This window comes from Schistocerca gregaria, chromosome 7 (assembly GCF_023897955.1).
Source record: "Schistocerca gregaria isolate iqSchGreg1 chromosome 7, iqSchGreg1.2, whole genome shotgun sequence".
Taxonomy (NCBI): domain Eukaryota; kingdom Metazoa; phylum Arthropoda; class Insecta; order Orthoptera; family Acrididae; genus Schistocerca; species Schistocerca gregaria.
The window spans coordinates 11286004-11298168 of NC_064926.1; positions in this window are offsets into that span (position 1 = coordinate 11286004).

A 12165-nucleotide genomic window follows, 5' to 3' on the forward strand; every position below is an offset into this window, starting at 1 on the left:
CACCACGCGCTCTTTCCTACATGGGAGTAATGTCTCATACAGTTTCGCTTTGATCGCTCCCTGGAAGACAAGTAGTAGTTTGCGATGCACAACTGGAGCCATTCTGTAATCTGTGGACTGTCAGAGTGTTAATGAACACAGAAATTGCATCGTGATTGAATACAACAGTAACCATGCGCACTTTCCTCCATGGGAGTAATGTCTCAAACAGTCTACGCTTTGATCGTTCCCTGGAAGACCAGTAGTAGTTTCCGATGCACATCTGGAGGCGTTCTGTAATCTGTGGACTATCAGAGTGTTGTTGAAACACTGATATTGCATCGGGATTGAATACAACAAGCACCATGTGCACTTTCCTCCATGGAAGGAATGTCTGAAACAGTCTACGCTTTGATCGTTCCCTGGAAGAGCAGTAGTAGTTTCCGATGCACATCTGGAGGCATTCTGTAATCTGAGGACCTTCAAAGTGTTGATGATACACAGAAATTGCCGTGGGATTGAAAGCAACAGTCACCATGACCACTTTTCTCCATGGGAGTAATGTCTCAAAGAGCCTACGCTTTGATCGTTCCCTGGAAGACCAGTAGTAGTTTCCGATGCACATCTGGAGGCATTCTGTAATCTGTTTACTATCAGAGTGTTGTTGAATCACAGAAATTGCATCGGGATTGAATACAACAGTCACCATGCGGACTTTCCTCCATGGGAGTAATGTCTCAAACAGTCTACGCTTTGATAGTTCCCCGGAAGACCAGTAGTAGTGTCCGATGCACATCTGGAGGCATTCTGCAACCTGTGGACTATCAGAGTGTTGTTGAAGCACAGAAATTGCATCGGGATTGAATACAACAGTCACCATCCGGACTTTTCTCCATAAGAGTAATGTTTCAAACAGTCTACGCATTGATCGTTCCCTGGAAGACCAGTAGTAGATTCTGATGCATATCTGGAGGCAATCTGTAATCTGTGGACTATCAGAGTGTTGATATAACACAGAAATTACATCGGGATTGAATACAAAGTCACCCTGCGCACTTTCCTACATAGGAGTAATGTCCCAAACTGTCTACGCTTTGATCGTTCCCTGGATGACCTGTAGTGGTTTCCGATACAAATCTGGAAGCATTCTGTAATCTGTGGACTAACAGAGTGTTGATGAAACACAGAAATTGCATCGGGATTGTATACAACAGTCACCATGCTCACTTTCTTCCATGGGAGTAATGTCTCAAACAGTCTACGCTTTAATCGTTCCCTGGAAGACCAGTAGTAGTTTCCGATGCACATCTGGAGGCATTCTGTAATCGTTGGACTATCAGAGAGTTGTTGAAACACTGAAATTGCATCGTGATTGAATACAACAGTCACTATGCGCACTTTCCTCCATGGGAGTAAAGTCTCAAACAGTCTACGCTTTGATCGTCCCTGGAAGACCATTAGTAGTTTATGATGCACATCTTGAGGCATTCTGTAATCTGTGGACCTTCAAAGTGTTGATGAAACACAGAAATTGCATCGGGATTGAATGCAACAGGCACCATGCGTACATTTCTCCATTGCAGTAATGTCTCAAACTGTCATCGCTTTGATCGTTCCCTCAAGACCAGTAGTAGTTTCCGATGCACATCTGGAGGCATTCTTTAATCTGTGGATTATCCGAGTGCTAATGAAACACAGAAATTGCATGGGGATTGAATACAACGGTCACGATGACCACTTATCTCCATGGGAGTAATGTCTCAAACAGTCTACGCTTTGATCGTTCCCTGGAAGACCAGTAGGTGTTTCCGATGCACATCTGGAGGCAATCTGTAATCTGTTTACTATCAGAGTGTTGTTGAAACACAGAAATTGCATCGGGATTGAATACAACAGTCACCATGCGGACTTTCATCCATGGGAGTAATGTCTCAAACAGTCTACGCTTTGATCGTTCCCTGGAAGACCAGTAGTAGGTTCCGATGCACATCTGGAGGCATTCTGTAATCTGTGGACCTTCAAAGTGTTGATGAAACACAGAAATTGCATCGGGCTGAATACAACAGGCACCATGCGTACATTTCTCCATTGCAGTAATGTCTCACTCTCATCGCTTTGATTGTTCCCTGAGGAGCAGTAGTAGTTTCCGATGCACATCTGGAGGCGTTCTTTATTCTGTGGACTATCCGAGGGCTAATGAAACACAGAAATTGCACCGGGATTGAATATAACAGTCACCATGACCACTTTCCTACATGGGAGTAATGTCTCAAACAGTCTACGCTTTGATCGTTCCCTCGACGACCAGTAGCAGTTTCCGATGCATATCTGGAGGCATTCTGTAATCTGTTTACTATCAGAGTATTGTTGAAATACAGAAATTGCATCGGGATGAATACAACAGTCACCATGCGGACTTTCCTCCATGGGAGTAATGTCTCAAACAGTCTACGCTTTGATCGTTCCCTGGAAGACCAGTAGTAGTTTCCGATGCACATCTGGAGGCATTCTGTAATCTGTGGACTATCAGAGTGTTGATGAACACAGATATTGCATCTGGATTGAATACAACAGTCACCATGCGCACTTGCCTCCATGGGAGTAATGTCTCAAACAGTCGACGCTATTATTGCTCCCTGGAAGACCACTAGTAGTTTCCGATGCACATCTGGAGGCATTGTGTAATCTGTGTACTATCAGAGTGTTGATGAAACACAGAAATTGCATCGGGATTGAATACAAAAGTCACCGTGCGGACTTTCCTCCATGGGAGTATTGTCTCAAACAGTCTACGCTTTGATCGTTCCCTGGAAGACCAGTAGTAGTTCCCGATGCACATCTGGAGGCATTCTGTAATCTGTGGACTATCAGAGTGTTGTTGAAACACTGAAATTGCATCGGGATTGAATACAACAGTCACCATGCGCACTTTCCTACATAGGAGTAATGTCTCAAACAGTCTACGCTTTGTTCGTTCCCTGGAAGACCATTAGTAGTTTCCAATGCACATCTGGAGGCATTCTGTAATCTGTGGACCTTCAAAGTGTTGATGAAACACAGAAATTGCATCGGGCTGAATACAATAGGCACCATGCGTACATTTCTCCATTGGAGTAATGTCTCAAACAGTCATCGCTTTGATCGTCCCCTCAAGACCAGTAGTAGTTTCCGATGCACATCTGGAGGCATTCTGTAATCTGTGGACTATCCCAGTGCTAATGAAACACAGAAATTGCATCGGGATTGAATACAACAGTCACCATGACCACTTTCCTCCATGGGAGTTATGTCTCAAGCAGCCTACGCTTTGATCGTTCCGTGGAAGACCAGTAGTACTTTCCGATGCACATCTGGAGGCATTCTGTAATCTGTGGACTATCTGAGTGTTGATGAAACACAGAAATTACATCGGGATTGAATACAACAGTCACCACGCGCACTTTCCTACATGGGAGTAATGTCTCATACAGTTTCGCTTTGATCGCTCCCTGGAAGACCAGTAGTAGTTTGCGATGCACATCTGGAGGCATTCTGTAATCTGTGGACTGTCAGAGTGTTAATGAACACTGATATTGCATCGGGATTGAATACAACAAGCACCATGTGCACTTTCCTCCATGGAAGGAATGTCTGAAACAGTCTACGCTTTGATCGTTCCCTGGAAGAGCAGTAGTAGTTTCCGATGCACATCTGGAGGCATTCTGTAATCTGAGGACCTTCAAAGTGTTGATGATACACAGAAATTGCCGTGGGATTGAAAGCAACAGTCACCATGACCACTTTTCTCCATGGGAGTAATGTCTCAAAGAGCCTACGCTTTGATCGTTCCCTGGAAGACCAGTAGTAGTTTCCGATGCACATCTGGAGGCATTCTGTAATCTGTTTACCATCAGAGTGTTGTTGAATCACAGAAATTGCATCGGGATTGAATACAACAGTCACCATGCGGACTTTCCTCCATGGGAGTAATGTCTCAAACAGTCTACGCTTTGATAGTTCCCCGGAAGACCAGTAGTAGTTTCCGATGCACATCTGGAGGCATTCTGCAACCTGTGGACTATCAGAGTGTTGTTGAAGCACAGAAATTGCATCGGGATTGAATACAACAGTCACCATCCGGACTTTTCTCCATGGGAGTAATGTCTCAAACAGTCTACGCATTGATCGTTCCCTGGAAGACCAGTAGTAGATTCTGATGCATATCTGGAGGCAATCTGTAATCTGTGGACTATCAGAGTGTTGATATAACACAGAAATTACATCGGGATTGAATACAAAGTCACCCTGCGCACTTTCCTACATAGTAGTAATGTCCCAAACAGTCTACGCTTTGATCGTTCCCTGGATGACCATAGTAGTTTCCGATACAAATCTGGAAGCATTCTGTAATCTGTGGACTAACAGAGTGTTGATGAAACACAGAAATTGCATCGGGATTGTATACAACAGTCACCATGCTGACTTTCTTCCATGGGAGTAATGTCTCAAACAGTTTACGCTTTGATCGCTCCCTGGAAGACCAGTAGTAGTTTCCGATGCACATCTGGAGACATTGTGTAATCTGTGGACAATCAGAGTGTTGATGAAACACAGAAATTGTATTGGGATTGAATACAACAGTCACCATGCGCACTTTCCTCCATGGGAGTAATGTCTCAAACAGTCTACGCTTTAATCGTTCCCTGGAAGACCAGTAGTAGATTCTGATGCACATCTGGAGGCAATCTGTAATCTATGGACTATCAGAGTGTTGATATAACACAGAAATTACATCGGGATTGAATACAAAGTCACCCTGCGCACTTTCCTACATAGTAGTAATGTCTCAAACAGTCTACGCTTTAATCGTTCCCTGGAAGACCAGTAGTAGTTTCCGATGCACATCTGGAGGCATTCTGTAATCATTGGACTATCAGAGAGTTGTTGAAACACTGAAATTGCATCGTGATTGAATACAACAGTCACTATGCGCAATTTCCTCCATGGGAGTAATGTCTCAAAGAGTCTACGCTTTGATCGTTCCCTGGAAGACCATTAGTAGTTTATGATGCACATCTTGAGGCATTCTGTAATCTGTGGACCTTCAAAGTGTTGATGAAACACAGAAATTGCATCGGGATTGAATGCAACAGGCACCATGCGTACATTTCTCCATTGCAGTAATGTCTCAAACTGTCATCGCTTTGATCGTTCCCTCAAGACCAGTAGTAGTTTCCGATGCACATCTGGAGGCATTCTTTAATCTGTGGATTATCCGAGTGCTAACGAAACACAGAAATTGCATCGGGATTGAATACAACGGTCACGATGACCACTTTTCTCCATGGGAGTAATGTCTCAATCAGTCTACGTTTTGATCGTTCCTTGGAAGTCCAGTAGTAGTTTCCGATGCACATCTGGAGGCAATCTGTAATCTGTTTACTATCAGAGTGTTGTTGAAACACAGAAATTGCATCGGGATTGAATACAACAGTCACCATGCGGACTTTCATCCATGGGAGTAATGTCTCAAACAGTCTACGCTTTGATCGTTCCCTGGAAGACCAGTAGTAGGCTCCGATGCACATCTGGAGGCATTCTGTAATCTGTGGACCTTCAAAGTGTTGATGAAACACGGAAATTGCATCGGGCTGAATACAACAGGCACCATGCGTACATTTCTCCATTGCAGTAATGTCTCACTCTCATCGCTTTGATTGTTCCCTGAAGACCAGTAGTAGTTTCCGATGCACATCTGGAGGCGTTCTTTATTCTGTGGACTATCCGAGGGCTAATGAAACACAGAAATTGCACCGGGATTGAATATAACAGTCACCATGACCACTTTCCTCCATGGGAGTAATGTCTCAAACAGTCTACGCTTTGATCGTTCCCTGGACGACCAGTAGTAGTTTCCGATGCACATCTGGAGGCATTCTGTAATCTGTTTACTATCAGAGTGTTGTTGAAATACAGAAATTGCATCGGGATGAATACAACAGTCACCATGCGGACTTTCCTCCATGGGAGTAATGTCTCAAACAGTCTACGCTTTGATCGTTCCCTGGAAGACCAGTAGTAGTTTCCGATGCACATCTGGAGGCATTCTGTAATCTGTGGACTATCAGAGTGTTGATGAACACAGATATTGCATCTGGATTGAATACAACAGTCACCATGCGCACTTGCCTCCATGGGAGTAATGTCTCAAACAGTCGACGCTATTATTGCTCCCTGGAAGACCACTAGTAGTTTCCGATGCACATCTGGAGGCATTGTGTAATCTGTGTACTATCAGAGTGTTGATGAAACACAGAAATTGCATCGGGATTGAATACAAAACTCACCATGCGGACTTTCCTCCATGGGAGTATTGTCTCAAACAGTCTACGCTTTGATCGTTCCCTGGAAGACCAGTAGTAGTTCCCGATGCACATCTGGAGGCATTCTGTAATCTGTGGACTATCAGAGTGTTGTTGAAACACTGAAATTGCATCGGGCTTGAATACAACAGTCACCATGCGCACTTTCCTACATAGGAGTAATGTCTCAAACAGTCTACGCTTTGTTCGTTCCCTGGAAGACCATTAGTAGTTTCCAATGCACATCTGGAGGCATTCTGTAATCTGTGGACCGTCAAAGTGTTGATGAAACACAGAAATTGCATCGGGCTGAATACAACAGGCACCATGCGTACATTTCTCCATTGGAGTAATGTCTCAAACAGTCATCGCTTTGATCGTCCCCTCAAGACCAGTAGTAGTTTCCGATGCACATCTGGAGGCATTCTGTAATCTGTGGACTATCCCAGTGCTAATGAAACACAGAAATTGCATCGGGATTGATTACAACAGTCACCATGACCACTTTCCTCCATGGGAGTTATGTCTCAAGCAGCCTACGCTTTGATCGTTCCCTGGAAGACCAGTAGTACTTTCCGATGCACATCTGGAGGCATTCTGTAATCTGTGGACTATCTGAGTGTTGATGAAACACAGAAATTACATCGGGATTGAATACAACAGTCACCACGCGCACTTTCCTACATGGGAGTAATGTCTCATACAGTTTCGCTTTGATCGCTCCCTGGAAGACCAGTAGTAGTTTGCGATGCACATCTGGAGGCATTCTGTAATCTGTGGACTGTCAGAGTGTTAATGAACACAGAAATTGCATCGTGATTGAATACAACAGTAACCATGCGCACTTTCCTCCATGGGAGTAATGTCTCAAACAGTCTACGCTTTGATCGTTCCCTGGAAGACCAGTAGTAGTTTCCGATGCACATCTGGAGGCATTCTGTAATCTGTGGACTATCAGAGTGTTGTTGAAACACTGATATTGCATCGGGATTGAATACAACAAGCACCATGCGCACTTTCCTCCATGGAAGGAATGTCTGAAACAGTCTACGCTTTGATCGTTCCCTGGAAGAGCAGTAGTAGTTTCCGATGCACATCTGGAGGCATTCTGTACTCTGAGGACCTTCAAAGTGTTGATGATACACAGAAATTGCCGTGGGATTGAAAGCAACAGTCACCATGACCACTTTTCTCCATGGGAGTAATGTCTCAAAGAGCCTACGCTTTGATCGTTCCCTGGAAGACCAGTAGTAGTTTCCGATGCACATCTGGAGGCATTCTGTAATCTGTTTACTATCAGAGTGTTGTTGAAACACAGAAATTGCATCGGGATTGAATACAACAGTCACCATGCGGACTTTCCTCCATGGGAGTAATGTCTCAAACAGTCTACGCTTTGATCGTTCCCCGGAAGACCAGTAGTAGTTTCCGATGCACATCTGGAGGCATTCTGCAACCTGTGGACTATCAGAGTGTTGTTGAAGCACAGAAATTGCATCGGGATTGAATACAACAGTCACCATCCGGACTTTTCTCCATAAGAGTAATGTTTCAAACAGTCTACGCATTGATCGTTCCCTGGAAGACCAGTAGTAGATTCTGATGCATATCTGGAGGCAATCTGTAATCTGTGGACTATCAGAGTGTTGATATAACACAGAAATTACATCGGGATTGAATACAAAGTCACCCTGCGCACTTTCCTACATAGTAGTAATGTCCCAAACAGTCTACGCTTTGATCGTTCCCTGGATGACCAGTAGTAGTTTCCGATACAAATCTGGAAGCATTCTGTAATCTGTGGACTAACAGAGTGTTGATGAAACACAGAAATTGCATCGGGATTGTATACAACAGTCACCATGCTGACTTTCTTCCATGGGAGTAATGTCTCAAACAGTTTACGCTTTGATCGCTCCCTGGAAGACCAGTAGTAGTTTCCGATGCACATCTGGAGACATTGTGTAATCTGTGGACAATCAGAGTGTTGATGAAACACAGAAATTGCATTGGGATTGAATACAACAGTCACCATGCGCACTTTCCTCCATGGGAGTAATGTTTCAAACAGTCTACGCTTTAATCGTTCCCTGGAAGACCAGTAGTAGATTCTGATGCACATCTGGAGGCAATCTGTAATCTGTGGACTATCAGAGTGTTGATATAACACAGAAATTACATCGGGATTGAATACAAAGTCACCCTGCGCACTTTCCTACATAGGAGTAATGTCCCAAACTGTCTACGCTTTGATCGTTCCCTGGATGACCTGTAGTGGTTTCCGATACAAATCTGGAAGCATTCTGTAATCTGTGGACTAACAGAGTGTTGATGAAACACAAAAATTGCATCGGGATTGTATACAACAGACACCATGCTCACTTTCTTCCATGGGAGTAATGTCTCAAACAGTTTACGCTTTGATCGCTCCCTGGAAGACCAGTAGTAGTTTCCGATGCACATCTGGAGGCATTGTGTAATCTGTGGACAATCAGAGTGTTGATGAAACACAGAAATTGCATTGGGATTGAATACAACAGTCACCATGCGCACTTTCCTCCATGGGAGTAATGTCTCAAACAGTCTACGCTTTAATCGTTCCCTGGAAGACCAGTAATAGTTTCCGATACACATCTGGAGGCATTCTGTAATCGTTGGACTATCAGAGAGTTGATGAAACACAGAATTTGCATTGGGATTGAATACAACAGTCACCATGCGCACTTTCCTCCATGGGAGTAATGTCTCAAACAGTCTACGCTTTAATCGTTCCCTGGAAGACCTGTAGTAGTTTCCGATGCACATCTGGAGGCATTCTGTAATCGTTGGACTATCAGAGAGTTGTTGAAACACTGAAATTGCAACGTGATTGAATACAACAGTCACTATGCGCACTTTCCTCCATGGGGGTAATGTCTCAAACAGTCTACGCTTTGATCGTTCCCTGGAAGACCATTAGTAGTTTATGATGCACATCTTGAGGCATTCTGTAATCTGTGGACCTTCAAAGTGTTGATGAAACACAGAAATTGCATCGGGATTAAATGCAACAGGCACCATGCGTACATTTCTCCATTGCAGTAATGTCTCAAACTGTCATCGCTTTGATCGTTCCCTCAAGACCAGTAGTAGTTTCCGATGCACATCTGGAGGCATTCTTTAATCTGTGGATTATCCGAGTGCTAATGAAACACAGAAATTGCATCGGGATTGAATACAACGGTCACGATGACCACTTTTCTCCATGGGAGTAATGTCTCAAACAGTCTACGCTTTGATCGTTCCCTGGAAGACCAGTAGTAGTTTCCGATACACATCTGGAGGCAATCTGTAATCTGTTTACTATCAGAGTGTTGTTGAAACACAGAAATTGCATCGGGATTGAATACAACAGTCACCATGCGGACTTTCATCCATGGGAGTAATGTCTCAAACAGTCTACGCTTTGATCGTTCCCTGGAAGACCAGAAGTAGGTTCCGATGCACATCTGGAGGCATTCTGTAATCTGTGGACCTTCAAAGTGTTGATGAAACACAGAAATTGCATCGGGCTGAATACAACAGGCACCATGCGTACATTTCTCCATTGCAGTAATGTCTCACTCTCATCGCTTTGATCGTTCCCCGGAAGACCAGTGGTAGTTTCCGATGCACATCTGGAGGCATTCTGCAACCTGTGGACTATCAGAGTGTTGTTGAAGCACAGAAATTGCATCGGGATTGAATACAACAGTCACCATCCGGACTTTTCTCCATAAGAGTAATGTTTCAAACAGTCTACGCATTGATCGTTCCCTGGAAGACCAGTAGTAGATTCTGATGCATATCTGGAGGCAATCTGTAATCTGTGGACTATCAGAGTGTTGATATAACACAGAAATTACATCGGGATTGAATACAAAGTCACCCTGCGCACTTTCCTACATAGTGGTAATGTCCCAAACAGTCTACGCTTTGATCGTTCCCTGGATGACCAGTAGTAGTTTCCGATACAAATCTGGAAGCATTCTGTAATCTGTGGACTAACAGAGTGTTGATGAAACACAGAAATTGCATCGGGATTGTATACAACAGTCACCATGCTGACTTTCTTCCATGGGAGTAATGTCTCAAACAGTTTACGCTTTGATCGCTCCCTGGAAGACCAGTAGTAGTTTCCGATGCACATCTGGAGGCATTGTGTAATCTGTGGACAATCAGAGTGTTGATGAAACACAGAAATTGCATTGGGATTGAATACAACAGTCACCATGCGCACTTTCCTCCATGGGAGTAATGTCTCAAACAGTCTACGCTTTAATCGTTCCCTGGAAGACCAGTAGTAGTTTCCGATACACATCTGGAGGCATTCTGTAATCGTTGGACTATCAGAGAGTTGATGAAACACAGAAATTGCATTGGGATTGAATACAACAGTCACCATGCGCACTTTCCTCCATGGGAGTAATGTCTCAAACAGTCTACGCTTTAATCGTTCCCTGGAAGACCTGTAGTAGTTTCCGATGCACATCTGGAGGCATTCTGTAATCGTTGGACTATCAGAGAGTTGTTGAAACACTGAAATTGCAACGTGATTGAATACAACAGTCACTATGCGCACTTTCCTCCATGGGAGTAATGTCTGAAACAGTCTACGCTTTGATCGTTCCCTGGAAGACCATTAGTAGTTTATGATGCACATCTTGAGGCATTCTGTAATCTGTGGACCTTCAAAGTGTTGATGAAACACAGAAATTGCATCGGGATTAAATGCAACAGGCACCATGCGTACATTTCTCCATTGCAGTAATGTCTCAAACTGTCATCGCTTTGATCGTTCCCTCAAGACCAGTAGTAGTTTCCGATGCACATCTGGAGGCATTCTTTAATCTGTGGATTATCCGAGTGCTAATGAAACACAGAAATTGCATTGGGATTGAATACAACTGTCACGATGACCACTTTTCTCCATGGGAGTAATGTCTCAAACAGTCTACGCTTTGATCGTTCCCTGGAAGACCAGTAGTAGTTTCCGATACACATCTGGAGGCAATCTGTAATCTGTTTACTATCAGAGTGTTGTTGAAACACAGAAATTGCATCGGGATTGAATACAACAGTCACCATGCGGACTTTCATCCATGGGAGTAATGTCTCAAACAGTCTACGCTTTGATCGTTCCCTGGAAGACCAGAAGTAGGTTCCGATGCACATCTGGAGGCATTCTGTAATCTGTGGACCTTCAAAGTGTTGATGAAACACAGAAATTGCATCGGGCTGAATACAACAGGCACCATACGTACATTTCTCCATTGCAGTAATGTCTTACTCTCATCGCTTTGATTGTTCCCTGAAGACCAGTAGTAGTTTCCGATGCACATCTGGAGGCGTTCTTTATTCTGTGGACTATCCGAGTGCTAATGAAACACAGAAATTGCACCGGGATTGAATATAACAGTCACCATGACGACTTTCCTCCATGGGAGTAATGTCTCAAACAGTCTACGCTTTGATCGTTCCCTGGACGACCAGTAGTAGTTTCCGATGCACATCTGGAGGCATTCTGTAATCTGTTTACTATCAGAGTGTTGTTGAAATACAGAAATTGCATCGGGATGAATACAACAGTCACCATGCGGACTTTCCTCCATGGGAGTAATGTCTCAAACAGTCTACGCTTTGATCGTTCCCTGGAAGACCAGTAGTAGTTTCCGATGCACATCTATAGGCATTCTGTAATCTGTGGACTATCAGAGTGTTGATGAACACAGATATTGCATCTGGATTGAATACAAAAGTCACCATGCGCACTTGCCTCCATGGGAGTAATGTCTCAAACAGTCGACGCTATTATTGCTCCCTGGAA